The following is a 7,542-nucleotide window of genomic DNA, read 5'->3' as shown; positions in this document are numbered from 1 at the left end:
CTCTCTGCGGGCCCGGCCCGGCCCCGGCGGCGGCCGGCGGAGCGCGGGGCCCCGCAAATGGCTGCGGGGAAGGCCTGGCTCTGCCTGCGCCTGGAGGCGGCCTTAAATGACTTGGAGGTGATCTGCAAAGAAAACAGGTTTCTTTCTTGAGGGCGTGTACACACGCAGAGACCTGGAAAGGCGGGTAAGGAAAGAGGGATTTTTGCTTTTGCCTGGGTTTGTAGTTTTATGAGAGAAATGCAGGCTTTGTGAAAAGCTGTGAGTGCTGAAAAACGGGCAAATTGTCAAAAGTGACTATTGCCACATAGATGTTTAGAAACACTGAAAAAATTCCAGTCTTAAGGTCAGAAAGCAAAATGTTTCTTCCCGAAGTATGAATATCACAGTAAATGCTCTGAAGCAAACAGTCTCTTTCAGCCTCTTGTGCTGACCAAGGGATGTGAAAACCATCAGCAGACTTTGTCGGGGCTCCTCAAGACGCAAGCAGATGAAGGGGCAACATGGACGCATCCCGAGCTCACTGGCGTTGTGAAGGCAAGGTGTGTGTTGAGGCAACAGTAGAAGGGGTAGAAAGAGTGCTGGGCTCTGATTCATGACAGCAATCCATGTGGGAATGCTGCTGGTCTAAATGAGCCTCTGTATTCCCTGGATTTGTCTCATCCATCCCAGTAACCGCTACATGCATTCTTTGATTCACTGTATGTTCCAAAGGCTTTCTTCTCTTATTCACATCATCTTTATATGTTTGGACTTGAGCTTAGTCAAGCTGGGTTTTCATCTCTCTGTATGTTCTCAATGTGTCAGAGGGCAGTCGTAATTCCCAGATTGAAAGAAAGGATAAAGTAGAATTAATAACACTGCAGTCCATATACTGCATTATGATCGTTCCCACAGCCTCTATACAGATGTTGGATAGAAAAGGTGATCAGCACTGAGTGCTGTTGCATGTTGCATCTGGGAACCCTTAACAAGAGGAAAAGCCATCTGCTACTGTCTGGGAACACTCAGTGAGGAATCAGTGGAACCACGCTAAGGCATTTCTCACTCTGAGCCAGGTCACACAGCTGTGTCCAGGATTTCACATGCTCCACAATGTCAGAGGCCACCAGAGCTTTGAGTCATCTGTAAGTCACCAGGCATCTGGCCGTGGTCACTGGTGGAAATACTTTTATCGTTACGCTGAGCAGAGGTGAGGTGCAGTGGTTGTAGAAGTGATCTCAGTGAGGCAGTTGCTAGCCAAGTGAGTACGGTCTAGAAGAGATTTCTTTAGCAGACATCAGAGTAAAGTGTGTTTTGTTGGTGTGTGTCCCCCGCAAGAGCTGTTGGCAGCTTCCTCTCAGAGAAAAGCAGTGATTCATACTTCCAGGAGCAGACTTACGCAGTCCCTGCAGTGTTTTTCCTGGCCAAGTTGGAATAGTCTAGATTCTAGATTAGTAATTCATATTACAGTAGTTGCTCGGAAGTCTCTATGTGCAAGGTACTTGAGAGGTACAAAGAAAGAGGCAATCCCTGTGCTAATTTGGAGATGTGAGCTGAACAAGAGAGAAATCAAGCAACTTTCTCAGTGCCAGTAGGAGATTCTGGAAGATATGTGAGCTGTATGTATATTTCCCAAGTGCTGCAGTAGTGTAATTACTATACAGATTTGTTTGTAGTCATTGACAGATTGTAAAAACCGTGTATAGTATGACTACTGTCAAGAATTTACTGAGTGATTTTCTGTTCAAATTAGTATATTAAGTTACACACTAAATTGACACATAAATAATCTTTTTCAAAGTCAGACTTACTTTATAAAGTCCTCTAAAATCTCTGTTTTCAAGCAGTAAATTTGCCTTTTTGATCCTCTAACGCTTTGTGATCTTGTAATTTAAAAATATTTCCTATCACCAAAATATATGTTATATTTAGACACTTCAAATAGTTTACATACCAAATAATTGTAAAGCATTGAAAACAGGCACTATAACTGTGTGTGAATTGTCTGTTAAAGGTTTTAATTCTGTTATTTATTTTTCTGCACATACAGCTTTGGCTACCCAGTAGAGTTAGTTTGAGTATTATGATTAGATAAACATGTATTGGGCGTGCTAAAAACTTGAAGCCTTTGGCTTGAAGTACAGGTCTCTGCTCCACCAAGTACATAATGCTTGCAGGAGTATGACGCTCCAGCCTAATTGAACTCAAAGATCATCAGAGAAAGGGATGTGGATCTTCTGTGTCCAGCCAGTTATAAAATCTTCAGTTTCACCTTCCCTCTCTGACTAAAGAAGCTATCATTTATAAAGGCACAGAAATGCATATATCATTCTAAAACTTGTACTCTAATGGAAGACGTGATAAGCAAATTTATTTCATAATCATTCTAGCCTGTCAAATGACATTCACGAAAGAATAAATTATAAAATAAATCTTATTTAATTGTTGCTGATTGTGTAAGATGGGCAAATATGTACACTTTCCGACTAGGATTTTTTGCTTTTTGTTTAATTTTCTCACTCTTTATTTTACCTCCAAATCTGTATTTGACACTCTGAAGAAAACAGAAGCTTAAACATGTTCAGTCCACCAGAAGGTGAGTGCTTTGGCTCAGTGCAGAGCTGCCTTGTCTGAGCATATTAAAAGCCATTTTAGTTTGTATAGGAGTAATTGTACGTTTGTAGGGTTTTGTAGCTTCAGAATATGGTCCAGTGGAGTATTGATGGGCTTTAGCTGACAAGCGACTGAAACACACACCTCACCAGCTTTTCAGAACAGCCATCAAGAAGCTTCCAATATGCAATTTCTCGGCAACAGCCTTGGTAAGGACGCTTTCACTGCTTACTGTGAAACAGAGCAGCCACTCAGCCATTCCTGTTGCTGTGTGACACACAGGATGCATCATGTGCTCTTCCCATGTGACCTGGCATGTCAAGCATGTCACCTTCACGAGAGAGACATGAGACAGGAGAGAGAGAAATAAATCTGTTTTCCCATCATCAGGCTTATTGTTCCCCATCTGCACCAAGTCTTTTTCTGCATAAATCTGAATACAGAGGTCCCAGATTAAAGCCATACTGAGCAGTTACCGTCTCTGAGCCGATTCCTCTAAGCTGAATTAAAATGCAATATTAAACAATGAAAGAACCATATGTTCTTGTCTCAGGATGTTTTAAAAAGAAAATTGTCTACACAGAGCTGACATAATATGTCAGAAATTGAAAGAAAAGTCATGCATTTACTCATCACCAATTTTCAGATAGTCTGATCCCTAAAGAAGTGATTTAGGTAAGAACCAAGCAAGAAAAAGCAGACTTTTTAGCTATATATTTTAGCTCTGCTTAGAACATGTTTTAGAGACAAGTAACCAGCGTAGCATTTAGGACCTCAGGACATGAGGAACCATGGCAGAGAGTGCCTATGACTCCTGATAACACTACAAGCCATGGCTTGCAAGAAGGACAGATCCAAATTGTTAGGTAGCCTCTGGCTGCTGTTGCCACAGTGCTGATGTGGGATGTCAGTTTCGTTGCTAAATTCCTGCCCTCAGTTTTGATACAAATATATGTCCCATATATTACTGCAATTTCATGTAAATGTATAATGCTGTTTATCATTAAAATATCAATTATCATAACTGTATTCTTTGTTACGTAGGAAGCCATTTTAGTCTGCATCTAATGTGGGAAGGATGGGCTCCAAGGTGAACTACATCAGCATGGATTTAAAGACAGGAGTGCCACCACCCCAACAGATTTCACCATGGAAAATCTGGGACTTGAGGATTTCCAGCTAGGCTTTGGATGGAGTCCCAGGAGGAGGGTTAGAAATGCAATCTCCCAATGCTAACAACTCTGATGTAGAGAGGAACCAAACCAGGTTCTAAACAAGCGTTTGAACATTTGCAAGTATGTATGTCTTTGGGGTCTTCTGGAGTAAAAGTAGTGTACCTTTACTTTAGGAAATTGGGCAACATACATAAGTTAAAAGTAGTGACTTCAGAATATTGTAAATAGCTATTACCTTCAGACAATCCAATTCTAACCATATTACTTGGTATTTATATTATGGTGATTAAAAGAAGACACCCCTTATCTGGCCTTTCTCTCTATTTTTAACACGAAAGACTGTTGAAAATAAAATGTTTCATTACGTATATCAATACTTCCCAGTGGTTTTGAAACAATTAAACTAATGTTTCCCTTTAAACTGTCTTTTGTTTTCAACTGGCTGTATCTTCTATGTAAAAAGACAGTGAAACTACTTATCTATATTAAGGCAGCACCTTTGTGGCACCGTTCAGGGGTTGGGAAAAGTTGCTGCAGCAACAGCACAAGTTAGGTAACGCTCTGTGCAGTGAAGGATGATTAAGCCAGTTTGCAGGGGGCTGCAATCCCAAACTCTCCATTGCTCTCAGTTTCTGTCCCTGCCTGCAAAGTGGAATATATTTTATAATAAATTTTAAAATTCTCTGTGAACTGTAATTTAGACTTACTGTGCAAAATAGTAATAACAACAATATGGAGAGTGAGTAATTCTAGGCATTTCTTGATATCCCATTTTACTTGGCATGTTTGAAGTGGCAATAGAAATTGGATTTTATTTATTTTACAGAATCCAAACTGTTGCCAATGCATTGGGAAGTGTGGCAAGACTTATCCGTGTTCGTGTAACTTACACAGCATGCATCACCACACTCAAAAGAGTAAGTCAGTAATGAGCATCCTTGATTAACAAACTTTCTGTTAAATCTTCAGAGCTTACCTTTTCTGGGCTCTGGCTTCCAAAGCCTAGTTCTGACAACAGAGGTTTAGGAGCATTTTGGATGTGTGTGTTCAGGACTGAGCAGGGTGGAAGGGAAGCAGCTGTAATCGAACTCAAAGTTTCATCCAGGTCTAAGTTACGGGGAAGCTACGTGTGACTTAGGAGACTTGGCTTTTAACCCAGCCTGTCCTGGCTGTAAAACCTAGTTCCTGCATTTTCAGGACAGAACCTTCAGAGAGATTTATGAAACACAGAAATACTTATCCAAGCATTCAGCTATTCCAGGATTTGAAAAATCCTTTTTATGTATTGATGACTTTCTAACAAAGTCCCATACATTTCTACTTTAAGAATCTGGTTCCTTCTCTGATTGAAGTTTCATCAATTCCATTGTCTTTCCCTCCACATAAAGACTCTGACCTTTAGACTGAATATTACAAAAAAGGTTTTGATTCTCATATGTCTATATTTCCTAGAAGAGTGAGGGCTGTAGAAACACTATCTTGCTGTGAATGGTCTTTGCTTGACAGGTGGTATGGCTTTTTTCTTTACATCTGCACATATTTTGCACTCCTGGGTGAGTGAAAAATCATGGCGTTTGCTTTGCCAGGTGTTCTTTATAGCCAAACTCTGTTTGGGGTTGCACACTGCATACTGACTATGAAAGTTATTTCATAGTCCTTTGCTAATTCTGCTGTGTTAACCCCATTATTTTTTTTCCCAGAAATAACCTTCAGAACAGTAGCGTCTGAATGTTTTGTTATCTGAATTTCAGGCCATAGTGGCTGTCACACACACTAATAGAAAATACCGAGAACTAATACTGCACTGAGCATCAGCCAACATGTAGGGTGCATCGACACTGCCATTTTTGCTCAGATCAGAAGTGCATTTTTGAAGTTGGTCTCCCAGTTGTCCTCACTAACATTGTCTTGCTTCACATTTTGGAGTGGCATCTGGGCATACAAAGTGGATCATTTTCAGATGATACTAAACCAGATGTTTTTCAGAAACACATTCAACGTGATCCCACCACTGACACTCAGTCTGCAAACAGGCTGAAAAGGCTGGGGTTGTTCAGCCTGGAGAAGAGATGGCTCCAGAGAGACCTTATTGCAGCCTTCCAGTACCTAAAGGGGGCTACAGGAGAGATGGGAGGGACTCTTTATCAGGGAGTGTAGCGATAGGATGAGGGGTAATGGTTTTAAACTGAAAGAGGGGAGATTTAGATTTGATATTAGGAAGAAATTCTTTACTGTGAGAGTGGTGAGAGACTGGAACAGGTTGCCTAGAGAAGTTGTGGATGCCCCTTCCGTGGAAGCGTTCAAGACCAGGCAACCTGCTCTAGTAGGTGTTCCTGCCCATGGCAGGGAGATTGGAACTAGGTCTTTAAGGCCCCTTCCAACCTAAACTATTATATGATTCTGTGACAGCACCAGATTACACCTAGTCCAAAATAAAACCCTGTAAAATGTTCCTGATGTGGACATCTGGCTCTTTATGGCAACAGTCTATGGTTCCGCCCCCACTGGCCAGCACGACTTGCTAAGGCAGATGTAGCCACAGAGTGGCAGCCATGGTGTTTGCAACATTAAGTTTCTCAAGACTGTTCTGTGAGAAATACCGTCCAGTGCTTATTTCTGGAGCTGGATGCCTAGATTGTCATTCACACTGATTACTATGTCAGCCATGATGTCTTTCATCTTGTCCAGCCACACCCTGCTATTCACTTCCCTTTCTGTGTACTGTCACCACCGTCCCCTCACTTTTCTGTCCTTCAGCTTTGGTCAAGTGGATTGACCTTAACGACCAGGGTCATCTGGTGATGATGGTGGAAGTAAAGAATCAAAAGCAGTAAGAACATTCAAGCTGAAAGATTTACGCTGGGTATTCAGTCTCACAGATGAAGTGCCTAAGACCCTTCAAAATGGTGATCCCTTCTGAGAATGGGCCTTCAGACAGGGTCAGCCGGGCATTACAAGATTCAACCCGGTGTTACAGAGGGAACAGCTGATCAGACTGTCAGGCTAGGAGACAAGTAATCTCTTGATTTTTATTTTAAAGAGAATTCAGCTTCTCCAGCCACTGAAAAGCTGTCTCTGAAGCACTAGCATGTCTTCTACCTCTTCTGCCACAACAGGATGCTGAGTTTGCAACCAGCGATTGTACTGGTCCATTACAACCATTGTGATGATTGCCACTCTCCATGTCTTGTCTACAACTTCCCTGAAAAGAGCAGGAAGCTATTGTGACTATGGTTGGCTTTTTTTTTTTTTTATTGCTGCACCACGCTCTGCAGCTACTTAGCTGGCTGAAAAGGGGCATTTGAAGCCGAGTTCTCTTGGTGGGTGCGTGGTGGTGTCATCCGGGTGGTGGGCAAAACCACACAAACAACCCTTTCTCCCAAATTAAACAAACAGAAACCTCCAAACGACCCCCAGGGACTGCAGCATTATCTAATTATTTGCTGAATGAAAGAGATCGATTAAACAGAAATGAGTGAAAATAGGCCCCGTCCCAGCAGAGCTACCTTCCTGCAACAACGTCCTCTCTTGATGGTCAGGGACTTGAATCCAAGTTGAGGCCTTTCACAGCTCCCCGCCGGGCTCTGCCCCCCACTGCCAGGAGACCGGGACGAGGAGAAACACAATCAGATTAAAACTTTCCGGACGGGTCGATATTACCACGTAGATATAAAATACCGCGTGCGCTCAGTGCGCGGGCCCACCCGGCTGCCTCAGGCGGCGCGCGCGCCCCTCTCCCCCGCCGCCACCGCCCCCAACCGCCACCGCCCGGCGC

At 42.6% G+C, this 7,542-nt stretch overlaps 2 long non-coding RNA genes across 2 annotated transcripts in view; one reads left to right on the top strand and one right to left on the bottom strand.

Annotated features, from left to right (window-relative positions):
- The first annotated feature begins 209 nt into the window (after positions 1 to 209).
- LOC106888995 lies at positions 210 to 4,188 on the top strand. Its single transcript, XR_001412238.1, has 2 exons — positions 210 to 2,801; positions 3,637 to 4,188. It is a non-coding gene; the product is annotated as an uncharacterized LOC106888995 (long non-coding RNA).
- A 2,540-nt stretch (positions 4,189 to 6,728) lies between these two features.
- Positions 6,729 to 7,542, bottom strand: part of LOC106889008 — a 1,650-nt gene continuing 836 nt past the window's right edge. The window contains exons 2-3 of the long non-coding RNA XR_001412242.1: positions 7,274 to 7,361; positions 6,729 to 6,969 (exon numbers count right to left, since the gene is read on the bottom strand). This is a non-coding gene — a long non-coding RNA (uncharacterized LOC106889008). The remainder of the gene's footprint in view (positions 6,970 to 7,273; positions 7,362 to 7,542) is intronic.

This window comes from Calidris pugnax, unplaced genomic scaffold (assembly GCF_001431845.1).
Source record: "Calidris pugnax isolate Ruff unplaced genomic scaffold, ASM143184v1 scaffold15, whole genome shotgun sequence".
In the NCBI taxonomy this organism is placed as follows: domain Eukaryota; kingdom Metazoa; phylum Chordata; class Aves; order Charadriiformes; family Scolopacidae; genus Calidris; species Calidris pugnax.
The sequence above is the reverse complement of the archived record's forward strand: the minus strand, read 5'-3'. Positions and strand labels throughout refer to the sequence as shown.